Source organism: Sus scrofa, chromosome 15 (genome assembly GCF_000003025.6).
Source record: "Sus scrofa isolate TJ Tabasco breed Duroc chromosome 15, Sscrofa11.1, whole genome shotgun sequence".
Lineage (NCBI taxonomy): Eukaryota > Metazoa > Chordata > Mammalia > Artiodactyla > Suidae > Sus > Sus scrofa.
The window spans coordinates 65,381,600-65,408,993 of NC_010457.5; the positions used below are offsets into that span (position 1 = coordinate 65,381,600).

Below are 27,394 nucleotides of genomic sequence, written 5' to 3' on the forward strand. Positions count from 1 at the left end.
TGCAGTGCTATGTGCAGTTGAGTTTGTTCTTCTCATAAGACTTTCAGGATCAAGTGATTCCTGGCCAAGAAGCCAAAGCAGAATCATCCCATTCCCCATCAGGCTCAAATGAAAACTGGTAATAAAACCAGGTACAATTCCAAGAGAAGATATTGGAGAAGAACCAAGCTGTATCTATAAGGAGCCCTGTACATGAGATGGTGCACATATTTATGCTATGTTCAGGTCACTTTCATCTTACCATATCACTCTGAAAATATCACTATCTGAACAGTTGGATGTATTTTATTGGGAAAATTATTTTTCTCTTTGTGTCAGTGTTTGCACTAGTGATTTGGCTCAGTGACAATTATATGAGACCTTTTGTTGGGGAAAAAAGAAAAAGAAAGTTTATGCCCAACAGCATTCATGCTAATGAACTGCAGCTCATAAGATTATAATAATGTTAACTGAGTGGATCCTAGATCAATTCCAGTTTTCAATCTACACTCTTGTAAGGGCTAGATCACTATTCTTTAAAAAGCTCTTATCTATATCTTCACTAATTAAGTAAAACTTCACTTTTCTTCATTTTAAAATAATTTCACTACAGAGCTAAGTGAAGAATGCTCTGTAGGGTCACTATCTTACCTATTTAGATTCATCCTGCTCTCTGACTTAATTAGCAATTATTTTTTTTCAAAAATGTATTTCCAAAACAAGTTTCTCACATTTTTTTACATCCAGCACAAAAGCATTAAGTAGAATAGGGAAAATGAAATACCTTGCTCTAAAAATGAATGGGCACCTCCTTTGGTCATAGCGAAGTAATGTCATTGACAGACCTGACTCAGGTGAAGGTTCTACTGTGGCTGGTGGAAAAGGAGCCTTAATTGACTCTCCAGAAAAAGAAAGACCATATTGATCTTTCTCATGCTTCATATGTATGCGCCATTTTACTCATCAAGGTCATTTCTCAGCATTTGTTTCAGAAAAAATTCTAGTTGCCTGATGATTAAGGTGTCCCACTTTATTTTAAGTTATTTTAAGATCTTCTACCCTATTTACACACTGCTTGGGACTACAGGAGATATAAAATAACTGCCTTTTGTCCTTAAATGAAATCCTTTTAGAAGAACCAGGAAGATTTAATATGGCTATAGTTTAAGTCAGACTGAAACTTACACATTCTATGCCCCATTTCCTTCCAGACAGAAGGTTGGAAGGGGACTCCTTGGGCAGGGAGTCTTCACTCAAGACAAGAGGATAGAAAGACTGAAAAGGCACAAAGAACAGGAAATCCAAAGGCCAGGTATTCCTGGAGGAGTGTTGAAAACCGGGAAAGTCTGGGAAGGGAGACCATTCCTTCCAAAATGAAGGAAACGACACTGAAGAAATGCAGGTGAGGTTAAAGCCAGGAGTGTAAGAAAAGAGGAGTGGGATTGCTTAGAGCAAAAAATGTTCAAACTCTTTTCAATTGCCAAACGCTTCTATAAACAAAATTCCTCTTCCAATATTTTAAAGTCAAAGAAAGCTTGAAGTCAGTCTTTACCCAGTGACTAAAGTTCTAAGATACAAAGCTGAACAGCCATCATAAACCCCATTTCCCACTAAAAGAAACTGGTCTGCAGTGAGTGTGTGTGAAGCTAACATGCTAAGCAATGGAGGCAGTACATTTTTCTGAGGCCCAGGCTGAGTCCTGCCCTTTCCTCAGCTGCATTTGTTCCAACTTGGTTGGTGTTCCTGACTGCATAATTTTTAATTTGACATAACTTAGATTTCATTATAGCTAAGAATCCTGACAAATAAATACACTCAGGCAATGTAAAGGTTTAGCAGAAAGTGATTTACTATTTGCAGAACCCCTCAGCATCCCGCAAAGCACCATGGTTCCCCAGATCGGAAATTGAAAGCCAGTGCCCTAAGTAATATCTCTTATATGAGATGGTCTTTATGAGCAGACAGAGTATAATGTGTATCTGGGGTCAGAGATGAACTTACACATACTTCACTCATTCATTCAATATGTATTTATTGGATTCCTCTTTGGGGCTAGGCATATGTACTAGACATTGGGACAATGACAGTGGATGAAAGAGATGTGTTACCTGCCTTCATGGCATTCACTGTCCAACGGCCTGGTGGTAAATTACAGAAGGACAGTAAATTATAGAAAGCCACCTCTCCTTGTTATTATAATTGCTACGCTTTCACAATAACACAATGAAAAATATTACTGCTTAAAGTGAATATTCCATATTTATCATGAAGAGTTAATTAAACAATCAATATCATTTGTTCAATACCTAGATCACTAGTCCTAAGACATACTAGGTCAGCTGATATATACTATAAAATCTTAGAGAACATTTAATCAAGATGACATAGATGAATTGAATATTTGCTACCAAAGCAATGAGGCTTTATTTTATACTACTAGTTATTGACATTGTTTTACTCCTTTAAAATACTGGGGAAATGATGATCTTTCTTTACTTCTGAAAACACAAATTAATTGCTAGCCCATATGGCTTTCCTTAGCACTTATTATTTATGAATAGAAATGATTAAAAGTCCCTCTATTAGGAATCCAGAACTTCCAAGGATAGCCAGTCCTCAAATGGTAAGACAACAGAGTCCTAGAGTGGGATTTGTTGCTGCAGTATCATGATATGAATTTGAAAGATTTTTGCTACTACACTGAAGGACAAGGCCTGGGCTTGCAGGGTTACGTAAGAAAAGCTGTAATCATTTACCAGAAAATACCTTAAGGGCTGTGACCACACTAGAGGTCAGGAATTCAGGTGAGCATTTCAGGGTTCCACAAAAATTTCCACAGTAACAGAGGCACAAGTGTGTGAGAGGACAAGACCTAGATGAGGATAGGGGCAGTGGGGTGCTATTTTAGGGAGAAATCATAAGGAGAATGATCCCCAATCTGTCCCTTTTACTGGCAGTCTCTTTCTCCATTAGACAAGAAGTGATGACCTCACCAGACACATTCACAGTGCAGGATCATCATTTCACCACACGTACTCAGACACAAACCCACTTCCTGCATCTGAGTCAGGATGATTCTTTCATCTTGGTTCTTCCCTTCTACTCTGAGGTTGCACTGGATACCAGCTTAAATTAGAAAAAAAAAAATGAGATGGTTTCTCTGCAGAGCATTCACCTTCCTATACTGCTTCTTTCATTGACTGAACCATTCACTCAGTATTTACAGAGCATATGCCAGTCACTGTGCTTGGGGCTGGGTTACAAAGTAGAAGATGACAGTCTCTATCCTCCAACAGCGCTAAGCATACTGTGTCTAAGCTCAAGGCAGTGGACTATAAACTTTTGTACTACGGACTTCTGATAAATATTTTAATATGTTTTGTTAATCATGGATATTTACTATTGTAACTTATTATAATTATTATAGATTTCTATGACTTTCATCTAACATCTTAGGGTGAAATAAAACCTTTAGGATAATGTTCCTAGGTAGCAATAGTGGATGTAAATCTACATTTTACATGAATGTCACTTTAAATCTCCTGTAAAATGCATTCGTTGCTATTGTGACTGTTTTTATCTACAATAGGTCTGATGTCAGAGCCACTGCATGTTACCACATAGAAGTTCTCACAGAGGTACAAAGGAGTCAGCTCTGGATTTTTCTTGTCATTTGTGGTGCCCACATTACAAGTATCATCTAGAATCCAGGGACTTTTGTAGAAATATATTTAAGGCCCTTGTCCATTTTAGGCAGGTTAGTTTTTGGCTAGGAAAAAAGTTAACATAATCTCTAAATCCTCTTACTCCAGAAAAAAAATTATAAGATTACATAACTTGCTGAATATGGAGCAAATGAATAAGTGTTCACAATAATGGGGGACTGAGTGAAGGTACCAGGATAGTTCCATGCACTGAAGATTAGAAAAGCTTTAGTTCCTTGGATTTGAAATTACATCTCATACTGCTTTCCCATGCCTTCCTACACAGGACTGACTTGTGCTCCATTTGGAAGCACACTGGCCTGCAGAGTGAGACAGTGATCCTGCCATGCGAGGTGTTGGAGCACAAAGGGCAGACAGCCTCATTTCACTAGAAGTGGAGGGAAGCAAGGCAGGTGATGTGCGAGGTGAGTCTTAGAGTAGCTGGTTTCATTATGTAGAGAGAGAGAGAGAAGGCCTTAGGAGACACTGCTGTTTAAGTCAGTGAGGCACAAGGGCAGATGTGTTTGGAGGAGCACAAACAAGCAATTCGGGGGTGTTACAGGTTAGGCAGCCAAGCAGATAGCCTTAGATACAGAGAAATAATAGATAAAAAGTGGATTGACAGAAATCTGCTGGTGCCAAGAACACTGATGGCTTTGATTTAGAAAAGGGCAACCAAAATTAAATAGATGAGCTGATGAGAAGGAAGATCACAGAGGTAGATAGAGTTTTAAAGAAAAATCATTGAGGAACATGTCATATTAAAAGACACTGCTATAGAGCAGCTTTATTGGGAACTAAAAAAAAAAAAAAAGGTTCTTAATTCTTAATGCTAAGACTATCACAAAGAATAGAGAAGTTACCCACAAAAAACTCTCCTAGTACCAGATTTCTGTGAGTTAGATGAATGGCATAATTATATCACAAATTTGATTCTGAAGCTTACAATGACTATTTTGCCTTTAATGGCCAAAAATCTTTCTGAATTCCTAGCCTCAGATATTCCTGTTAGTAGCCTTCTTACTCTTCAATACCTTTAGGAAACTCTGGAGACTGACCAGCAGAAGTATAGGTTCAAATAGCTGAGCCCATATCATTGAACTTTATCTCACTTACAATCACTGTCCACTAATTTCAAGTTTATTTGCAGAAAGTAAAGCTGAGTTATTCTACATTACACATATATTCAAACACTGCTCTTCACATCAAATCATCATGCTGACATCTTAAATATCTTACTATTTTATAAACTGTGCCTCAGTAAAGCTAGAAAAAAAATACTAGTCTATTATTCCTGGAGAATCCAAACTTTTGCAGAAAGACAATATACTATGGTTAAGGCAAAGCAATGATTACCATCGACAAAAAAATTAGGGAATTGAGTTAAGGATCCCAGGATGCATCGGAACCACAACGAAAGAATAAAAAATTTTCATAACTGGTTGCCAAAATGAAAGAAAAGGGGAAGAAAGTAGAAGTATTCTGGGATTGCCAGCAAGTTGGGAGAAAGGGGATTCATGTTGTGGCAAAGCATGAGGAAATTCTAAGGGTTGGCATATTAAACATTTAAGGGATGTTTGGGGCAAAGTTGTCTAGCAAAGAACAATTTGTACTAAGGCTTAGCAGATGTCAGGGAACTCTTAGCATGGAATCTCTGTAAATTCTTCCAATTCTTCTCACTTGTTCTTGCAGCAGGACAAAAAGAAATCTGAGGAGTTCCCATCGTGGCGCAGTGGTTAATGAATCCGACTAGGAACCATGAGGTTGCGGGTTCGGTCCCTGCCCTTGCTCAGTGGGTTAAGGATCCGGCATTGCTGTGAGCTGTGGTGTAGGTTGCAGACGCGGCTCGGATCCCGTGTTGCTGTGGCTTTGGCGTAGCCTGGTGGCTACAGCTCCGATTGGACCCCTAGCCTGGGAACCTCCATATGCCGCGGGAGTGGACCAAGAAATAGCAAAAAGACAAAAAAACAAAACAAAACAAAACAAAAAAACCCTAATGGATTCTCATTTAAAAAAAGAAAAAAAAAGAAAGAAAGAAAGAAAGAAATCTGAGAGAACCCCACACTCTTGAGGCTCCCGGAGTGGGGACAAGGAGAGAAAGACCAAAGAGGACTTTGAGGGTCGCCCCCTAGGCTGCTCCATTTTATGCCTCCTAGTCCCTCAGCACAGCCCCTCCCCTTGAGGTTAACTCCAGACTTTACTTCACAAGAGCAGTAAAACCTGCCAGCCTTGTTCTTACCATACCCTGACAACTGAGAATTTTTTCATTCATTCTGCTCCAATAATAAAACTCTGTTGTTTGCTCTCCTTCTAAGATGAGTTATCTTATTATAAAAAATTCAAACAATACATAAAAAGTCCATCATAAGCCTGTCCCTCGGAAACAGCCTTTTTGTGATTATTTCTTCAGCTTTGTTTTCTCTTTCATTATTCATTGGGTTTTTTCCTTAATCTGAGCCAAAAATAAATAAATAAATAAAAACCCACATTAATCCCTAAAAGATTACATTTTTATTTTAGAAGTATAAAAGATGTTCAAAATCTATTCAGAGCAAAAATGCTGCATTCTTGTCATATAAATGGAATAGGATAAAAAGCACTGAGCAAAAATATAGCCTTGTCAATTGGAAAGGATAGTACTCAAAAAAGGTAGAGTAGCTCACAAACCTCTATGTCCACTGTCCTGCTTCTGAGGCAGCCAGAAGCTTGCCCCTGACTGAGGGGCCTAATGGGGGCAGGTTCCACAATCTCGTCACTTCACCTAAGGGTGGCCCATACCTTAGAATGGTCCCTTCCTCCCTGGTTGTCCTAGGAAAATCCCCATGATCTCAACCAGTTGTTAGAAGGTTGTAATCTGATTCACTCAGGTTAATATATGAATGAGGAAAGGATTGCTTAAGCAAGGACCCTCCCAGGAATATGCCTGTTAACAAAAGCAACTCCGAAGGCTAGGATTTCAGGCTGAGTGACAAAGTGAAGTGGAGTAATTTCCAGTAGGGTACAGAAATCATTTATCCCTCCACTGAAATGAAAATCACAACATGGAAAGCCTGCCCCCACCTATGTGAATTCTAGCATAGTGCTAATCTCGTTGCAGCATTACACTGTAGAGGTGGGAGAAACAGGAGGAAGATCAAGGGCTTTGAGATACGGCACCTGTGGATTCGAACCCACCCAATCTCTTACTGAAGGAATGCCTTTGGCTAGATGTTGTTACCACTATCATCATTTAACTTCTCAGACAGCTTTCCTCATCCATTAATCAGGATTGTTAATGGGGATTTAATGAATAAAATAGCACATATAAAATGTGTGATATACCGTAGGCACTCAAAAATAGAAGTTATTGATGTTCCCTCGTGGCACAGTGGGTTAAGGATACAGCATTGCTGCAGCTGAGGCACAGGTTGGATCCCTGGCCTGGGAATTTTCCCTTGCCATGAGTGTGCCCCAAGTCCCTGCAAAAACAACAAAAAAGTTATTATTATTTTTTCTTTCAGGCTTTATACAACATTTAAGGAACTGGGATTTTCCCAGTCTTTTGTTTAGCAACAATTGATGGAGTGGTGAAAGACTGTCTGACTATTGGCCAATGGGGAATAATATGCCTCTTTTCATATTGTGTCATTACTCACTGAAATGGTTAAAAAGTTGTACAATTTTTCCCAAGAGAGGTTGCCAACCAGGTGAAATTTGGTTCCCAAACATAGCTACTTTAATCTTCACAGTGTTTCATGTTGTTTTTTTTTTTTTTGAGTTAGTGGTCAGCATTTAATAATCATAAATATGACATAAAATCTCCATTTCCATCATCATTTAAAGAATTTATGTTTCAACCTAAATGTCCACTCACAGACAAAGAAGATTCAGTACCTATATACAATGGAATATTACTCAGCCATAAAAAGAATGAAATAATGCCATTTGTAAGCAAATAGATATACCTGGAGATTATTATACTAAGTCAAGTAAGTCAGACAGAGAAAGATAAATATTATATCATTTATATGTGGAACATAAAAAAATAGTACAAATGAACTTATTTACAAAACAGAAACAGACCCACAGACATAGAGAACAAACTCATGGTTACCAAAGGGGAAGAAATGTAGGGATAAATTGGGAGTTTGGGATTAACGGATACACTATCATGTATAAAATAGAAACAACAAAGATTTACCATATAACACAGAGAACTATATATTCAATGTATTATAATAAACTATAATGGAAAATAATTTTTAAAAAAGAATATAGATTATATTTGTATAACCAAATCACTTTGCTGTATACCTGAAACTAATACAATATTGTAAATCAACTATAATCCAATTGAAAAGAAAGCCATGTTTCAAAAGTACATTCTCTTATAAGAACAACTGCTGGAGGAGGTGGCAGCTATAGCTTCTTTAGGTAACCCATATGTCTAGGAAGCCACAGTCCCTACCATGCCTTAGAGTCCCCCAGTACTGAGGAAGAACATCAGTTACCATTTACCATCCAGCTTGTACTCCTGCTTTACTAACTCTGGGCTCTCTCCATTGTTTCTGGCTGGCTCCTATGGGCATTAGAGTTAGTGACCTCTGCCACAGGGGAGAATATATTTGACAATACATAGCAGTATATTCAGGTTCTGAAATCAGATAACTTGGTTTTGAATACTGATTCTACAGATTACTAGCCTTGTGACCTCAGGCAAGTTACATCAACTCTCAGAGTCTCAGTTTCTTCAACCTTATAAGAGAAATAGTAACTAATTGATCCCTCAAGGTTGTTGTGAGGGTTAAGCAGTGTGACACACATAAAGAACTTTCATCATCCCTGGCTAGGGGCAATAAACATTAACTACTACAATGAAGGAGATGGGGGAGGGAGGTGGAGGAGGAGGAGGAGGATGACTGTTGCTGCTGCTGCTGCTACCATCACTATTACTACTCCAAGTAGTCCCACCACCATTTCTTGCTACTGTTAAGTAGTTGGGTAGGATAAAAACAGTTATGGGCTTTCTTCATTCTCATTTCTGCTTTTTCAAGCTGGAACTTGAAATTCATTTGGAAAGGCTTAGGGAACATGGAGCCTTTCAAAATTGGGAAAGAGCAGTTTCTATATGTGGTTGCACAGGAGCACAATAAGATGAGCTGCAGAAAGAGCTTCCAATCATAAGGCAGTGAGACCACTACAAGCCAGACTCACACTCCAGCCCAGGTGAAGAAGGCAAGAATCTGTTTCCAAATCCCAGTAGGAAGTATGCTTCAGTTAAGTCAATGCACCTGAAAGATCCAGAGTGGGGAGAAGATAGGATCTCTAAAGACTCGAAGCTAGAGCTACCATATGATCCTGAAATTCCACTCCTGGGCATACATTTGAAAAAAAAAAAAAAACCATAATTCAAACAGATACATGCACCCCAATATTTATTTCAGCACTATCCACAATAGTCAAGACATAAAAGCAACATAAGTGTCCATCGATAGATGAATAAATATGGTACTCATACACAAGGATTACTGAGCCACAAAAAGAATGAAATAATACATCTGCAGCAACATGAATGGACACAGAGGATATCATACTAAGCGAAGTCAGTAAGAGAAAGATAAATATCACATGATGTCACTTATATATGAAATCTTTAAAAAAAATACAAATAAACGTATATATTAAACAGAAATAGACCTAGAGACTTAGAAAACAAACTTATGGTTACCAAAGGGGGAGAGAGGGGAAAGGGATAAATTAGGAGTTAGGGATTAACAGATACACACTGCTATATATAAAATAGATAAACAATAAAGATCTACTGTATAGCACAGGGAACTATACTCAATATTTCATAATAGCCTATAAGGGAAAAGAGCCTGAAAAAGAATATATATATATATATATATATATATATATATATATATATATATATAAACAGTGGCCAGAGCAGACAAGCCCCAACCTACACTAGAGAACCCAAGACAAGACTAGAAGGCAAGGGAGATCACAATATGGCACACGATCTGAAATGACTTCTCCTTAGGGCTTCCTCAAAGTGAGGAAAACCATTAGGTTGTGCCCTGAAAGTACTCAACAGCCCCAAGATGGGAGGTTCAAGATCAACACAACAACCAATATCCATCTTTTACAGAGTACTTTCCTGTTGATCATTTGATCTCAGACTAGCTACACAAAGTGGAATTCTCCTGTTTTACAGATGAATAGAGAAGAAAAGATTAAATCAATTGCTTAAAGGCATAAATCCAGTAAATGGTGAAGACTGCAAGAGCTTAATTCTTCTGAAACCCATCACTTTGCACTGCTCACTGCACCTTCTTCAGAAACTGCATTTTGTTCACCACATAGTTTCCAAGTTTGTTTTTTTCCTTTACAATTTTCTTTCTTTGCTTAAAGAAGTTTTTTGTTTGTTTGTTTGTTTCTTGGCCTTAATGCATATATGCTTTGGTCGAAAACAGAAGGAAAAGGTCAAGGAAAAACTATGTCAAAGCCTGGACTAGCACAGCTAAAGAGATTAATTTCCCTGAGGTCACCAATAGTCCCAGGTATAGACTAGAGTAATCCAATTTCCTCACCATCACCTCAACCCCCAGACCACTAGATTCAGGGACTAGAATGCAGTAACATTTCCATGGGGGATTTATAGTCTTCATCCTCCCAATGAATAGATTAATTTTGTATTATTATAGTGGGAATGAAGGATTACAGTCAAGACAAGACTTTAAAAAGTTGTAGAAAAATGTAACTCAAAGAATTTTCTCTGCTGGGACTTGGAACTTGCCTATTTAGATGGTATAACTTTCCCAAGAACATTCCAGTTAATACTATGATTACAAAAAAGATTAGAAAGTAAAATGTACTATGTCTAACTAGAGTAATATCTTTTTCTCAGGTCACATGATTCTGCTTTAAGAGATTTTTTTCAGAGCTGAGACTAGAACATGTCTCTAAGGCTCCCAGTCCAGTGAAGTAAACAATGTGTCTTCTTCATTTTTTAAATGCTCTGTTTTGAAATGAACAAGTCTTAACACTTCTTCAAGCTAAGAAAGAAAGGGAAAGAAATAGTCTCTTTGGCCAGAAAAAAGCTGAGATTTGAAGATGCAGAAGCCTAAGTTACCTTGTAAGGCTGCCAGACTAAATGGAATCAATTGATTCAACTTTCTGTAATCTAACAACACCCACAAGTCCTTTTTTCTTTTTCTTTTTTCTTTTTTTCTGATGGAGAGCCTGTGTTTTGAAGTTACACTGACAAAATGCCTATCAAACCCAAAAACATAACGTAGATTCACAAGGGGCATGGATATTTCTTAAGACAGAGATTTAAGAATCTAGTGTGTACAATGTGTAAAGCTGAGCTTTCAAAGGAGATGTGTATGCACAGGTGCACACACCACACAGATGTACACCTTCTCTCCAGAAGGCACAAAGGTATTCATTTCAACCACTGGGGGAACGCACCTGCAACACACATAAAATATCTATTATATCACCCCTTAATGTGTCTATTTTTAGAGCGATTGACCTTTATGCAAACTAAACAATAAAGCTGTTCACAAACCTGACAGAGAGCAGCTTTTCCAAAGTGAAACAGTGAACCACTGTCCCTGATGCTCCCATCAAGCTAAACAATTAAAATGGCATCTAGCACAAAATTTAAAACACCATTGTAACATAACACTGTCAAGATTATTGGTCCTGTCTCAAAAAAAGAAAAAATTCATTGTTTTGCTTTGGCATTTATTTACAAAAATAAAAAGCACTAATTTATCAGATGAATGGACTGAATAAATTTAAGGCAATCAAAAGAAACTCAGTGGTCCCCAGCTCCTCAAGCCGCTGCCAAACTAACTTGGGCACCAGTGGCCACAAACTGGTCCTAATAACATAGTCTTAGTAACAAACAGTCATTGTGTGCATCCAACAGGCTTGAATTCAAGTCTTAGTTCCTCAGTTACTAATCTTAGGACCATGGGTAAATGACTTAACCTCTTAGCTTCCATCGTCTTTTGTAACATAAGTATTATAATACCAGCTGCCTAATGGAAGTTATGTCATATGCAGTTATAAATGAAATCATAGGAGTTCCCTTTGTGGCTCAGCAGTTAATGAACCCAACGAGGATCCCTGATGATGTGGCTTCGATCCCTGGCCTCACTTAGTGGGCTAAAGATCCAGCATTGCCGTATGCTGTGGTGTAGGTCACAGAAGCAGCTCAGATCTGGTGTTGCTGTGGCTGTGGTGTAGGCCAACAGCTGTAGCTCTGATTCGAACCCTAGCCTGGGAACTTCCAAATGCCACAGGTGCAGCCCTAAAAAGAAAAATAAAAAAATTTGAAATCATTTATGTAAAGAGTTTAGCACAGCGCCTGGTATACAGCAGATGTCCCCCAAAGTTAGCCATCATCATCTCTGATAAATCTCAGTTAGAATGACCACATAATTTCCTGTCCAATACAAGATACTTCTGAGGTTGAAAGGGAGCCCTATCTGCTATATGGTGGCAGGGACAGAAAGTCAGTCTAATCATTTTCTGTGGAGCACAGTCTTGCAGCATGGAATACTGGGACTAGGAGCAAGGTGTTAATGATAAGTTACATAAAATACAAATCGTATTAGCAAATGGGGATGCTAAGCTACCCCCGAGTGGAAATAGCTACAAAGAGGAGCTCAAGTTAGTTGAAAATTTCTGGTTTTGAAATCAATTAATTGATGATAGGATTATACCAGAAACAACTGTTACTATCAAAATTGGCTCTTTTCCAGTTATTGCCATACCAGGCTCCATGAGCATCAAAATCTCCTATAAAACCCTACGCGAGGTGGTGCAGGAGGGTCCTGCAAGGGACCCAGCACAAGTGCTGGAAGTTTTTGGAGGCCATTCAGCTTCAGACCAGCCTGAAGAACTATGACCCTAAGAAGGACAAACACTTCTAGGGCACTGTTAGGTTTAAGTCCACTCCCCGCCCCAAGTTCTCCATGTGTGTTCTGGGAGACCAGCAGCATCATGATGAGGCCAAGGCTATGGATATCCCACACATGGACACTGAGGCACTGAAAAAACTCAACAAGAATAAGGAACTGGTCAAGAAGCTGGCCAAGAACTATGATGCTTTTTTGGCATCAGAGTCACTAAATAAAGCAGGTCCCAGGAATCCTAGGCCCAGGCCTGAACAAGACTGGTAAGCTCCCTTCCTTGCTGACCCACAATGAGAACATGGTGGACAAGTTGATGAAGTGAGTCCACCATCAAGTTCCAGATGACAAAGGTGCTGTGTCTGGTATTGGCTGTTGGCCACAAGAAGATGACAGATGATGAGCTTGTGTACAATATCCACTTAGCTGTCAACTTCTTGGTGTCATTGCCCAAGAAAAATTGGCAGAACGTCTGGGCTTTGTACATTAAGAGCACCATGGGCAAGCCCCAGTGCCTGTACTAAGGCACAGCTTCATAAACCATATTGCCACCATTAAGAAAGCAAAAACAAAACAAAACAAAACTTGTTTCAGCACTCTAAATTTAAACAGGTCAGAGTCTTTTATAATATCACTTTATACAAAACTTTGAAATTAAGAGTTTTTAAAATTTGCATTTATCAAAAAACATCTTTAACCATGTTTTCTCTCTGTATATACTTCTCCATATGGTGTTTTCAGCATAGCTTTTATGCTAGAAATTAAACTAATTTTAAAATTAAGGAAGAACTAGCATAGCAGTTATCAAAATCATCAAACCAGGAAGGCAATAACCTGCACAGAGCAACAGAATATTCCAGGCACTAGAGGGGTTCAGCCTTCCTCTCTGGTAGCCTTAACTCAAGCATTATGCTGTTATCAAATTACCCAGTCCATCCTGAGATTTGTAAGAGTATAATCAAATCATTGAAATACTTATTTAAAATCATCTTGTTAATTTTGCAACTTTATAGAGACCTTGTGATGTGTATGTAGATGATTTCATTAATCCTCTTTGCAGAGAAGTGTAAGTTACCAACTGACAAATAAGTCAATAGCAAGATTAAAGGGGCATTATGGGAAAAATTTAAACATTTTTTTCTGATTTTTGAAAGAAAGGGAGGAAAATAAAAACATATTTGTATTTTCTTTTATTGTCATTAAGAAACATAGAAAAGATTAACAAAAGATTACAAAAATGGTAATATAGAACTGGATAACTTCTAAAATTATTTCTGTGACTATTTGTGAAAACATGAAAATTATAACCAGTTTTTGGATATGGGAACAATCTGGCTGAAACATCTGCCTCTTTCTTGATTGCCAGCGTGGTTCTCTGTGATATGGCTGGCTGGACTAGCATCTTCTGCCTCCTTGATCTCAATGTCTATCTCCTGCAAACCTGCCTGCTCTGTGACCTTGCTGCCCAGATTCATATTTACCTGGACAGTTGTTTGGTTTTTTTTTTTTTTTTTTAATTTTACTGGAATATAGTTGACCTACAAAGTTGTATTAATTTCAGGCATAAAGTAAATCAGTTATATATATATATATATACACACACACACACACACACACACACATACACCATGCCTTTTCAGATTCTTTTCCCATGTAAGTTACCACACAGTACTGAGTAAATGTTCTTGTGCTATACAGTACGTCCCCATTACCCATCTACTCTATAATAGCAGTGTGTATATATCAATCCCAGCCCTCTAATTTATCCCTCCCTTTGTAGAAGCTCTGGCTTGTAAGAGACCTACACGGTCTTTGCTCAGATCCGAAAGCTCTCACCCTTCCTACTGCCTGAAGCCTAAGCAGAGATTCAATTCTTCGTACCAGGGCTGATACATCAGGTTGGGCAGGGAGTTGACTGCACAAGAAGGTCTGGCAGTGGAGAAAATGGGGCTAAATCTCAACAGCGCTCTGCTGGCTAAGCCCCATACCCTGGTGTGGGGCCACATCTGCCTGTTTCTAATTCTCACAAGTGTCCTGTGGTCTCCTGTAAACCTACCTGAGTCACACTTTGGCAGAGAGGCCAGAGACCAGCTCTTTTGTATCCTCTGGTATTCTTCCCCTCGCAGAGAGGCATAAAACACAATAGACATTTTGAGAAAGTAATTTTTAAGTACACATTCTTGACATTCCAACCAGGGAGGTAGATTCCATTTCCAGTGGTATCAATGAGCCCAGTTTTGTCTAGATTAATCCAAGTGTGGTTTCTCTCCTCAACTCTGTTTCTGTTTTCCTTTCTGTCTCACTTTTCTCTCTCATTCTTTTCCCTCTCTTCCCCTCTCAATATTTCTCTCTCATTCTCCTCCCTGACCTCATCCCTAAGACCTTGTAGAAAACAAGATTCTTTCTGCCTTAGTTTTCGATACAATCCTCAAATTTGGGTTGAAGCAGTTCTTGCCTAAGCCATCTGCCACCCAAGCTGTTTGCATCCTTCACTGAATTCCCATTCCTAAAACGAGAGAGAAATCAGGGGCCTGGGCAGCCAGCTTCCTCTGAATTCAACCCCTTTGACTCCAGTCTGCCCTCCGTTTTTTATTGCTGGCTTCTGGTCCTCTCAGCAACTTACCCAGGCATTTTCTTCCTTCCATCACTCAGTCTCAAGATAACTGTCCCTCTATTCTTCTACCAACAAATATCAACTTTCTGCTCTTTCCATAAACAGCATTCGGCCAAATCCACAGTTGTCTCAAAATACATAAATTTTCTTTTTTTTAAAGGACATATTAAGCAAAAGAAGTATAATGAAAATCTATATCCTGTTTAACTGGAAAGAGAGATGCATACAGTCAGGATACTGACACAGTTATTACATTTTCAGTTATAGAGCATCTGATAGAAAAAATTAAGGGTAAAGACACCAACATACAGAGCAAAATTAAAAATAGAGGGGCTCCAACTGAAGCATATTTCTAGCCCGTGATTGAAGTTCACTATTATATGTCAGGGTTAGTAGAAATCTAGTAATTATATGCAAAAATTTTTGTGTTAATTTTCCTGTGGAGAGATTACACAGATTTCATCAACTTCTCAGGGGGAATCTCTGACCCAAATAAACCTGAAATATTAAAGGAAAGTCAGTGACTGAAATACCAAAACAATCTCACTCTAAGCAATTGATAAAAATTATAAATATTTCACCTTTTTTAAGAGAAAATATTAAATTCTATGTATAAATATTAAAATAGTTTCACCATCAGTGGGAGTATATTATAGGAGCAGGTAAGCTTCACAAGCCCACTCAAACTGCTTCATATATGATCAAGAAAATGTGAAAGTATTTTTTAAAGTGGCATTTCCTAAAACTATTCTGATGATGTAAATCACTTGGGGTATTTATATTTAAAAAAGAGAGTCCTGAGCTCCACCCCACAAACACTGAAGCAGAATTTAGAGAGGCCTAGGAATGTTTTTATTACTTTTTAAGATTTTATTTTATTTTATTTTATTTTATTTTATTTTATTTTATTTTATTGTCTTTTTAGGGCTACACCCTCGGCATATGGAGGTTCCCAAGCTAGGGGTCGAATGGGAGCTGTAGCCACTGGCCTACACCACAGCCACAGCAACGCCAGGTCCAAGCTGCATCTGCGACCTACACCACAGCTCATGACAACGCTGGATTCTTAACCCACTGAGCGAGGCCAGGGATTGAACCTGCATCCTCATGGATACTAGTCAGATATGTTTCTGCTGAACCATGATAGGAACTCCCAAGATTTATTTTTTTAGAACAGTAATAGGTTCATAGCAAACTTAAGAGAAAGGACAAGGATTTCCCATGAACTCCTGTGTCACACATGCATGCCCATTGTCAACATCCCCTACCAGAGTGGTATGTTTGTTACTATTGATGAACCTACCTCTGATACATCATTTTCACCCAAAGTCCAGAGTTGCATTAAGCCTCACTATAGGTGTTGTACATTCTATGGCTCTGGACAAATGTAAAATGACATGTATCCACCATTTTAGTATCGAACAGAGTCCTTTCACTGCCCCCCAAAATCCTCTGTCCTCCCCCAGTCATCCTTTCCCCCTGGAACTTTTTAAAACAAGTATCATAGGTGATTCTTATCAATAAGAAGCATTTTATGCAAAATTTCCAACACTATTATTAATATCTTTGTTCACCACACAAAAATGAATGGACTAACAATAAGAAAGCCAAAACTCCATGCTCTAATTTTTAAAAAGTATCATCTCTTACAACTGGATTCATTTCTGTGCAAAATTCTGAATACAAATGATTAATAAACCATAATAGTTTGGAATATTTTGATCTTTATAGCAATGCAACAGGTAGAAAGGTTTTTCTACTCAAACAGTTTTTCCAAACTAGATACCACAATACACCTACTGAAAATATTTGGAGAGCTTCATGCTTGGGAGTCTAGGAATTTGATGGATTATCATGCCTAAATTATTAAGAAATTATTCAAGGCATCTTAGCATAAAAAGCAAAATGTTAAGAGAAGCAGCAGGGGGGCAGGGATTCTCCCCCAAACATATGATTCCATTAAACTAATCACTTTTTCACAAAAGGAATGTTTTTCTAATGTATTACAAATCACCCTAGGGAGATTATTTATAATGGTCATTCTAATGGGTTGGCCCAGCTAGTTTACTCTATAGTGCCAACTTTAACAAAAACATACTAGGAGGAAATTTCTTTTTAATTTGAAGTATTTAATTTTTAAAATTAACATTATCAATTCCTTCCACAAATATTTGTTTAGTATCTACTCAAAGCTTGACTCCAGGCTAGTTACATACTAGGAGGAAATTTCTTTTTAATATGAAGTATCTAATTTTTAAAATTAACATTATCAATTCCATCCACAAATATTTGTTTAGTATCTACTTTAAGCTTGACTCTAGGCTAGGATAAATTAATGAGAATAATTTCTACCCTCAAGAAGTCATCCCATTTAAAGTAAAATTTTTTTTTCCTGATTTTTAAAATTCAGTGTAAACTAAATCAAAGGGTGGCAAACTTTTCTGTAAGAGGTCAGATAGTAATTGTTTTTTGCTTGGCAGACCATACAGTCTCTATTGTAACCATTAAATTCCAATGTGATATATGAAAGCAGCCATAAATAGTACTTAAATCTAAAAACCCTGGTTACAATAAAACTTTATTTACATGAACTGTCTGCTGGCCAGATTTGGTCCTTGGGCTAGTTTGCCAAGCACTGGACTAAATAATTTGTGAATGCTTATTTAACTTTTCAAATGCTCCTTTAACTTTTCATATCTGCTTTACTAAAAATTATTTTTTTGCTAAAAATTTAGTTTACTAAACTAAAAATATTCAGACCAGGAAAAATGAAAAGGGAATATACTAAGAAGATGGAATTTAAAAATTTCAGCAAAAAATAGGCTGGGAAAAATCAAGGAAGATGTTGAAGGAGGAAAGGCAGGGAAGTTCCTTGCATCTTGTGGTGAGGACTCAGCACTTTCAACACTGAGGCCTGGATTCACTCCCCGGTCTGAGAGCTAAGATCACACATAATCCCCTGCACACCATAGCCAATAAAATAAAATAAAATTTTTTTTTAAAAAAAGAGGAAATCCAGCATCATCCAAACAAAGTGATTCATCAAGAGCAGCCAAGCTCTGTAGAGCAACTTTGAAAACTTTTAAAACATTTGCGCAATAACAGCAGGAATAATATACTATAGAATAATCCACGTCTCTACAAGATCAACTTTACAGCTGTAGCTTACTCGAAAAAGCAGATTGTTTAATTACACTTCAATAAAATAAATTTAAAAAATAAAAAAGGAATTGGTCATAAAATCAAAAATGTAATGCAAAAACATTTTTCAAGTGAAAATAGAAATAACTACAAAGAAAAATATTAATATCTCCTTGAAGACTATTAACCCAGAGACACTACTTTTTTGCTGAATAATTTTCAAAGGTTTTAGAAGAGCCAACTCTTGAAAAGGGTTCTTCTGCACCTTGAGGGACCAGAGCTTCATCCACTCACTCATGCCCTGCATTTACATTCTGATGGCTACAGGGCTCAGCACCCAAAAGCTGTCATCACAGGGATAATACGTGCCAGGCACTGTCTGAAGAGCTTTCTGGAGGTCATCTCATTGAATCCTCCCCATAATCCAAAGAGGCAGGCATTATTTCATCCTGTGCATATTAGAAATGAGGAATCTGAGGCACAGAGAGGTGAAGTAATTTACCCATGGTCAAGCAGCTAATCAGTGGCAGAATCACAGTACAAACCCAGGGATTCTGTCTCCATCATCCATGCTTTGAATCTTTAGTGCTTACCCAATGGAAAAATAAATACATACATGCCCTATCATGTAACCCTGCCATCAGCACTCTGATACTACAGCTGATGCCACAACCACAGCAACACCATTTTCCAGTCACACCTGGGCCCTAAGCTGCAACTTGCAGCAATTCTGGATCCTTAACCCACTGAGCAAGGCCAGGGATTGAACCCGATCCTCATAGAGACAATGTCAGGTTCTTAACCCTCTGAGCCACAACAGGAACTCCCATTCTGACACTACTTGTTTTCAGTGTGATAAATATAAATGTGAAAAATATTACTGTCTCTGCTACTCATGAAGAAATTATGAAAATGAAGCCATAATTTTCAATGTTTTGGTGAATAACTCTTGTTTATTGACTTTTGGCAATAAATTGGTGATAAATACTATGGTTTCTAAGAGCTGCGATTTAACCACTTAGGTGTTAGAACAGTCAGTGATTGTAAACTTTTGGGGGAACCCAAACGTAGCAAATATGACAAAAGCCTCAGATACTTTCCCCAAAGGAACGCTCGTAAGTATAGTGTGATGACCCTGAAAGGGCAGTACTCATATCTCCTTTCAGAGAACTTCTTCCAGGAGCAGAACTGATGGACAGCCCCAGCTACTTCACCTTTGGATCTATGATAGTGTTCATAGCACAACCTCATTTCTTCTGGGGCTGCTTGGAACCAATAACTGAGCATGGCAGAGATACTGGTGCCAGTGCCTTTCTGCCTGACCCAGGATGCTTCCAACAAACAACCTTTCCTTGGGGACTCCCCATCAGCCTATCTGAACCTTTCTACCCAATCATTCTCTCCCTCCTTTTATAGCCATGAGATCTGCATTGTGATCTCACTGCTACCTATTCCTTCTTCCTCTCCTTTACTGTCCACAGGGATTTCTCCATAAATTGAGTTTATCTAATCCTATCTTATTTTTCTTTTTGTCTTTTCCCAGGGCCACACCAGTGGCATATGAAGGTTCCCAGGCTAGGGGTCTAATTGAAGCTGTAGCTGCTGGCCTACGCCAGAGCTACAGCAACACCAGATTCAAGCCACGTCTGCAACCTACACCACAGTTCACAGCAACACTGGATCCTTAATCTTACCTTTATATCTGTTTCTTGGAGGACCCAAAATGATACTCACAGCATGTAAAATGTGCACCTTTTCAGAGGGTCAGGAAGAACCTCAAAGCTTATTTGTGGATCCCTTGGTGTGTAAGGACATCGGGGTAAGAATCAATGCAGATAGTACAATGGAAGTGAAATGAAAGATACTAAGGCAACATCTGTATTATTCCGCTTTTATAGTGCTAAGAACTTGGCCAATGATTTTAAAAAAACATGTACAGGAGTTCCCACTGTGGCTCAGTGGTAGGGAACCTGACTAGTATCCATGAGGACTCAGGTTCAATTCCTGGTTTTGCTCAGTGGGTTAAGGATTCAGCATTTCTGTGGGCTGTGGTGCAGATCTCACATTGCTGTGGCTGTGGTGTAGGCCGGCAGCTGCAGCTCTGATTCAACCCCTAGCCTGGGAATCTCCATATGCCACGGGTCCAGCCCTTAAAAAAAAAAAAAGAGAAAAAAATGTACAATCCAAATCTAAATCAATTAACTATATCTAAATATTAGTATAAGTTACTGGTAATAATAAATTGTGATAATTTATTATTTTTTAACTTAATTTCTTAATCCACTGAGTGAGGCCAGGGATCAAACCCGCAACCTCATGGTTCCTACTTGGATTCGCTTCTGCTGCGCCACGATGGGAACTCCAATTTATTATTTTTTTTAAAAAAAAACCTAATAGAAAACAGGAGAGCCAAAGAAATACTTAAAATATTTTTTGTTACTGTTTTCTTAAAAACTATTTTCTGTAAAGAGCACTGGATTCTGCAATATGGAAGCCTGAACTCAAATCCTAGCCTCCCCAAGCTTGATGAGTTACCTTCCATAAGTTCCTTAACTTTTCAGCCTTATCTCTAAGATGAGGAGTTAGACTGGGTAAATTTTTAAGGAGCTTTCAAATTCTTAAAATTTTATGATAATATATATTTCTCTCTGTGGCATGAGTAATAAATAGTGCCAGGGAGATAAAGTTAGTTCTAAGGCCAAAATAACAATATCAATAACATTATTTTAAAAAGAAACTGATTGGTAACTTTAAGTTTATTTGAAATCCTCAACATCTGACCCCTGCCTCCTTTTCCAGACTTACACACCATGTTCCAACAACACCTTCCTTCTGTTCTTGGCACCTCCCAAAGTCATTCCTGCCTCTAGGTCTGGGGCATCAGTTTGGAAAATAGTTCCTGTAGCTTTTCAAATGCCTTGTTCCTTATGGTTCAGATCTTGATTTCATTTTTTTTTTCTTTGTCTTTTGTCTTTTTAGGGCTGCACTGGTAGCATATGGAGGTTCCCAGGCTAGGGGTCAAATTGGAACTGTAGCTGCCAGCCTACACCACAAGCACAGCAACACAGAAGCCAAGCCATGTCTGTGACCTACGCCACAGCTCACCACAACGCTGGATCCTTAACCCACTGAGCAAGGCCAGGGATCAAACCCGCATCCTCATGGATACTAGTCAGGTTTGTTAACCACTGAGCCAAAATGGGAACTCCTCAGGTCTTAATTCACATGTCATCTCTACCAAAAGACCTTATGTGATCATCCTGTCTAAATTAAAGGATGTCCTCCCGCCCCCTGCACCATCTCCAATCCACTTTATCAGAATATCCTTTATATTTTCTCATCAGAAGTTATCACTATTTTGGTTTTTGGTTGTCCATTTCTCCCCACTAGAATAGATTCTCTATGGGGCAAGCATTTCGTCTGTCTTGTGTTTCATCATATCTCCTAGAATGATGCCTGCCATGGAAGAAGCACTCAATAAATGCTTTTTACGTGAGCCAATGAGTTAGCAAATGAATAGATGCACCCTAAGAGAAAACATAACATTTTAACTTTCAGAAGAGTTATAAAAATCATTTCCTACTCAATTTTTTTCATGGTTATATAGAAGCAGAATATGAACTTGACTCTTTGTGTTGTTCTTCACAATTAGAGTAGATAATAACCCATATATAAGCCAGAAGTAGCATTAGTTTTAGCTTTAGGCTGGGTTTTTCTATGGAAAGTCAATAGAATTGTATGCTGATCAATACCAAGATCATGTTCTAACTAACTGAGCAAAAAGGCTGAAATTACTTAGCTTTTAATATTTGGTAACATGCAAGTATCAAAATAATTCTATTGATTTCCAAAGAATTGAAAATCACAGGGCCTAATAAAAAAAATCATGAATAGCTTGATGAAAATTTAATTACTGTAGAAAGGTGACACCACGAATGAGTCATAGAAGTTTAAAGAAACAATTTTTTAAAAATAAGATAATCCTTTAACTGAATTTGATGCCATAAGTCCAAGGATCAGAAAAATGTGAAGTCAACTCTCAATTTTCCATGGTAGACTCAGGAGTTATAGTAGAAGGTTAAAGCTTTTAGAACTCCATAAATCCAGAATCTGGCACTGCTATGGCTTTGAGTAATTTACTTCATTTCTTTAGGCCTCAATTTTTAATTTGTAAAATAGGATTAGTAATACATATTTTACATTATTACTTATACTTATTTTGGAAATTCATGATACTCTAAAGTACTACAGACAGGATTCAGCACATATAAGATAAGTAATGGTAGCAAAGTTGGACAATGAAAATGCCTTGGCAGTGTAAGACTACAGTGGTCAGGAGTATGTGTGTGAGAGAAAAGAGGTCAGAAGCATAGCCATGAGCCCATTTCCTTTTCTAGAAACTAATTACAATCACCCTTTGTTAAATACACACAATCTATACAGTTGAAAATTGACTGAAATATTTTGAAGGGAGGCTATTTTTCCCCTAGAAAGAAAAATGGAAAATAGCATTTAGGATATAAATCTTTGCATTACATTAAAAAATTGCATGCATAATGAAAGTTTATTTGAAATTAAATTCTTATATGCTATTATTTTCAAAGAAATATGAATTAGTTTTTAAGATATTATAAATAAACTATCATTCAGTATATTTGCAATGATGCACACTAGGCAATAATTCATAAAGTGGTCAATAAATTTTCACTTAGGATCTATCATGCTCATGATTCTATTAAAATAAAGGCAATAACTGACTAATTCATTCATTTATTCAGCAAATATTTATGTAGCACCTAGTGCTGAAAGCATGAAGCTTATTTCCCCTGGGTGCAAGGTGGTTGTGACATAATTAGTTTTATACAATTATACACAAAGTTCATGTTTAAAGGGAAAGAAAGGTTTTCTTGAAGAGGTGATGTGAACTGAAATCTACAGATAAATAAGGATTAAACTGGAGAAGGGTATGATTTTAAAGTGGGAAAGGATATTTCAAAGGTAATTGCATGTTCTGAGATCCTATGGAAAGATGGAAGGTGACATCTTCCAAGACTGAAAGAAAGTCAGTGTGGCTGGAAAACATAGAGAGGAGTATTGTGGTGATAGGAGAAGAAAGAGAGGTTGACAAGGGCCAAACACATACAGCCTTTTAGACTCTTTTTTGGATTAGGGTCTTTACCTTAAATTCAATGAGAATCCACTGAGGGGATTAAGGAAGCAGGTGATGTGCTTTGATTTGCGCTTTCGAAGATCATTTTAGCCTGAGGTATTGAGAACAGCTGTGAGTGGATGACTAGAGGGAATATGTAGAGGCCACTTAGGAGACTGTTGGAGTCAGTCAGATGAGAGGTGACATTTAACTTGGGCTAATTCAGTGGCAACAGTGATAAATGGATGAAGTCCAAAAATTTTAAGACATAAAACTGACAGGACCTGCTGATGGAGAAAACACATGAAGAGGCATAGCCAGGGATGGCAAAGGGCTAAGGGATAGGCAACTGTCCAAGATTTTCTCTGGTTTGTATTCAGCACAACTGGATAGAGTGAAGATCTAATACACTGAAGTATGAAACACTGGGAGAGCTCCAGGTTGGGAGGCTGGTGTCCAGGCAAGTGACAAGATCACAATTTTATTAACTTGACTTTGAGTTGCCTTAGAGACATCTAAAAAGGCAGGAGGAGGGTCTGGAAAGGTCTTGACTGGAGATAGATCAAAGAGATCATCCTTTATGATCTTTAATGTTGCTATAGGTTAGATTTCCCAGAGAGAGAATATATAAAGAAAAAGAAATCTGAGCTCAGCCTTGAAAAATTCGAAGATATGATGCCCAGGTAGAGGATGATGAACCTGGCATGAGAAGCCAGCAGAAGAGAATCTTTTAAGAAAGAAGGAGCCAAACAATATCCAATGCATAAGCACATGCACACAAAACTGTAAACTGTTAAAAGGTTTTTCTGGGGGATTAAGATAATAATAACAATATTAAGAGTAACAAACTAGAATTGCTTCTGGCCATGATAGAGTATTAAGGACCAGATGTACCCTTTCACTGTACATAACTAGAAAACTGCAAAAAATTTATGAACCACATATTTTCACACATTGGAGAACAGTGTCCATGGTCAATGAGGAAAGAAAAATGAGCTGAGCAAGACTCATGATTTCCCTGGCTTTTAGCCTGGATATATATTCTAGTCCATACAATAAGGAATGAGCTTCTCAACCATTAGTAAACTTGAAGAGAGAAAGATCAGCCATCAGGGAAGCTAAGGTGTCTAGAAGTTGTGAAATAGAGTCCCCCAAAATAAGGGATTTATGTGGAAGATTAGCTCCATAAATCTGCACATAGCCCTTCTTGAGTCTTTGCTCAATTCCAAGGGGTATGGACCCAGGACAAAATAGTCTAGGCCTAAGCAAACATTGAATGGGAAGATGTGAGATGAGCAGTTACTAGAGTTCACAAAAGGAAAGCAGAGGTTCCACTGCCAGAGTGGAAAGTTGTTTTTAATCACTCTGGGCATTCAGTAAAGACCACATACAGTTATACCTTAGCAGTAAGACTAAATTTCTGGTTATACTAAAGGCTACTCAGCATTCATCCTAACAAAGCTTAAAACTTTGACTTGATCCACGAATCTTAACTGTCTGCCAAATAAGATCCAACACTAATTTAAAGTAAGACTGCAAAATCAAGACACTCAACAATACAACATATACAATGTCCCTTAACTGTTCAAAAATCATTAGAAATACCAACAAGCAAAAAACATTGACTGATGAACAGGTTAAAAATCAACAAATAGAAACATAAACAGAAGTGACAGAGATCATAGGATAGTTATTAAAGAACTTGAAAAAACCTCTAAAAATACTATAAATAGGTGCAGAAGTTTAAAAGAAAATGCAAGCATAAGAGAAAGAGATGAAGAATCAAATGGAATTTCTAGAGATGAAAAAAATATGTGAAATGAGACTTTTACTGGATGAAATTTACAACAGATTAAATACTAAGAAACTACTGATCTGCTATCACTATAGATAGGTTTACAATTTTCTAGAGTTTTGTTTGTTTGTTTGTTTTTGTCTTCTAGAGCTGTACATGTGGCATATGGAAGTTCCCAGGCTAGAGGTATTGGAGCTACAGCTGCTGGCCTAAGCCACAGCCACAACAACACAGGATCTTGGCCACATTTGTGACTTGCACCACAGCTCACAGCAATGCTGGATTCCCGACCCATTGAGTAAGGCCAGGGATCAAACCCGCATCCTCATGGATCTTAGTCAGGTCTGTCACCACTGAGCCATGATGGGAACTCCCCAGAGATTTTTACAAATACAATCATAGAGTAGTACTTTTTGCTTGTATCTCTTTCATTTAGGATAATTCCATTGATTTTCATCTATGTAGATGTGTGTATCAATAATTCCTTCTTTGATTTACTGAGTAGAATTCTATTGCATGCATATACTTCAATTTGTTTATATATTCAACTGCTGATGAATATTTGAGTTAAAGAAACTTCTAGATGGCCCAAGAGTCAAAGTAGAACACACGAGTGAAATTAGGAAATATTTTGAACTGAATAAAATTGAAAATACAATATATCAAAATTTGTGGAATACAGTTAAAACAGTGCTCAGAAAGGTGATAGCTTTTTGTAACAGAGAAAGATGAAAAAGATACAGGTTAAAAATCAATTACATAACCTTTTACTAAAAGAAGCTAAAAAAAGAAAGGGAAAAGCAAACTCACCCTCAAGCATTGGGGGAAAAAGTAAGAGAAGAAACTAACAAATAGAACAGGAGCAGCAAATGTGCTCTGAAAAAGTCAAGAGAATGAATATTTTAAGGTTTGCAGACATAGGGCTTCTGCTACAACTACTCAATTTTGACAATTCCTAATCAACATTGTTCTGGCATCTTAGCAAGTACAGATAAGGAAAGAAAAATAAGATGAGATGCAGAGTTTGGAAAGAACTAACTCTGTCTTTATCGAGAGACAGCACACTGTAACCATAGAATGCTAAAGGATTTATATATAAAAAAATTTTAAGTTACTAAAACTAATATGAGAGTTTAGCAAGGTCAAAAAATATAAGGACAATCTATAATATTCACCTGTATTTCTATATGCTGGCAATGAACATTTGGAAAAAGAAATAAGAAATGCCATTTACAGCATCATCAAAACTATGAAACCCTTGGGAATATAACAATATATATTCAAGTTCTTTACATTAAAAACTGCAAAATGTTCCCAAGAGACAATAATGTTCTAAGTAAAAGAAGATATATGCCATATTCTTGGATCAAAAACTTGATGTTGTTGTCAATTCTCCTCATAGTAATATAAAGAGTCAATGCCATTTCGATCAACTTAGGGGTTTTTTTTAAGATAAAAATTGACAAGCTGATTTTAAGATTTATGCAGATAACTCTCCCAGACTTCAGACACTATTACAAAGCCCCAGTAGTCAAGACAGTGTGGTAATGATACAAAAACAAACATACAGATTAATGGAACAGAATAGAGAGCCCAGAAATGAACCCAGACACCTACAGTCAATCAATCTTTAACAAAGGAGGCAAGAATATAAAATGGGAAAAAGGCAATCTCTTCAGCAAGTGGTGCTGGAAAACTAGACAGCTGCATGTCAACCAATGAAACTAGAGCACACCCTCACACCATGCGCAAAAATACTCAAAATGGCTTTAGACTTAAACTAAGATATAATACCATAAAACTCCTAGAAGAAAACATAGGCAAAATATTCTCTGAGATCAACCATACGTAAGTATTTTTAGGTCAGTCTCCCAAGGCAAGAGAAACAAAAACAAAAATAAATGAATATGACCTAATCAAACTTACAAGGTTTTACATAGCAAAGGAAAACATTAAAAAGAAAAGATAACCTACAGAATGGGAGAAAACTGCTGCAAACAATGCAGCCAACAAGAGCTTAATTTCCAAAACACACAAACAACTAAACAAACAAAAGATTTCAACAAGAAAAAAAAAACCCAATCAAAAAATGGGCAAAAG

General features: G+C 37.6%; 1 protein-coding gene and 1 pseudogene across 4 annotated transcripts in view; one reads left to right on the forward strand and one right to left on the reverse strand.

The window, feature by feature from the left end:
* The window catches only part of CCDC148 (coiled-coil domain containing 148), a 362,700-nt gene that overhangs the window by 313,228 nt on the left and 22,078 nt on the right, over positions 1-27,394 (reverse strand). The gene's annotated exons all lie outside the window — the stretch shown is intronic.
* LOC110257194 lies at positions 11,965-14,869 on the forward strand (annotated as a pseudogene).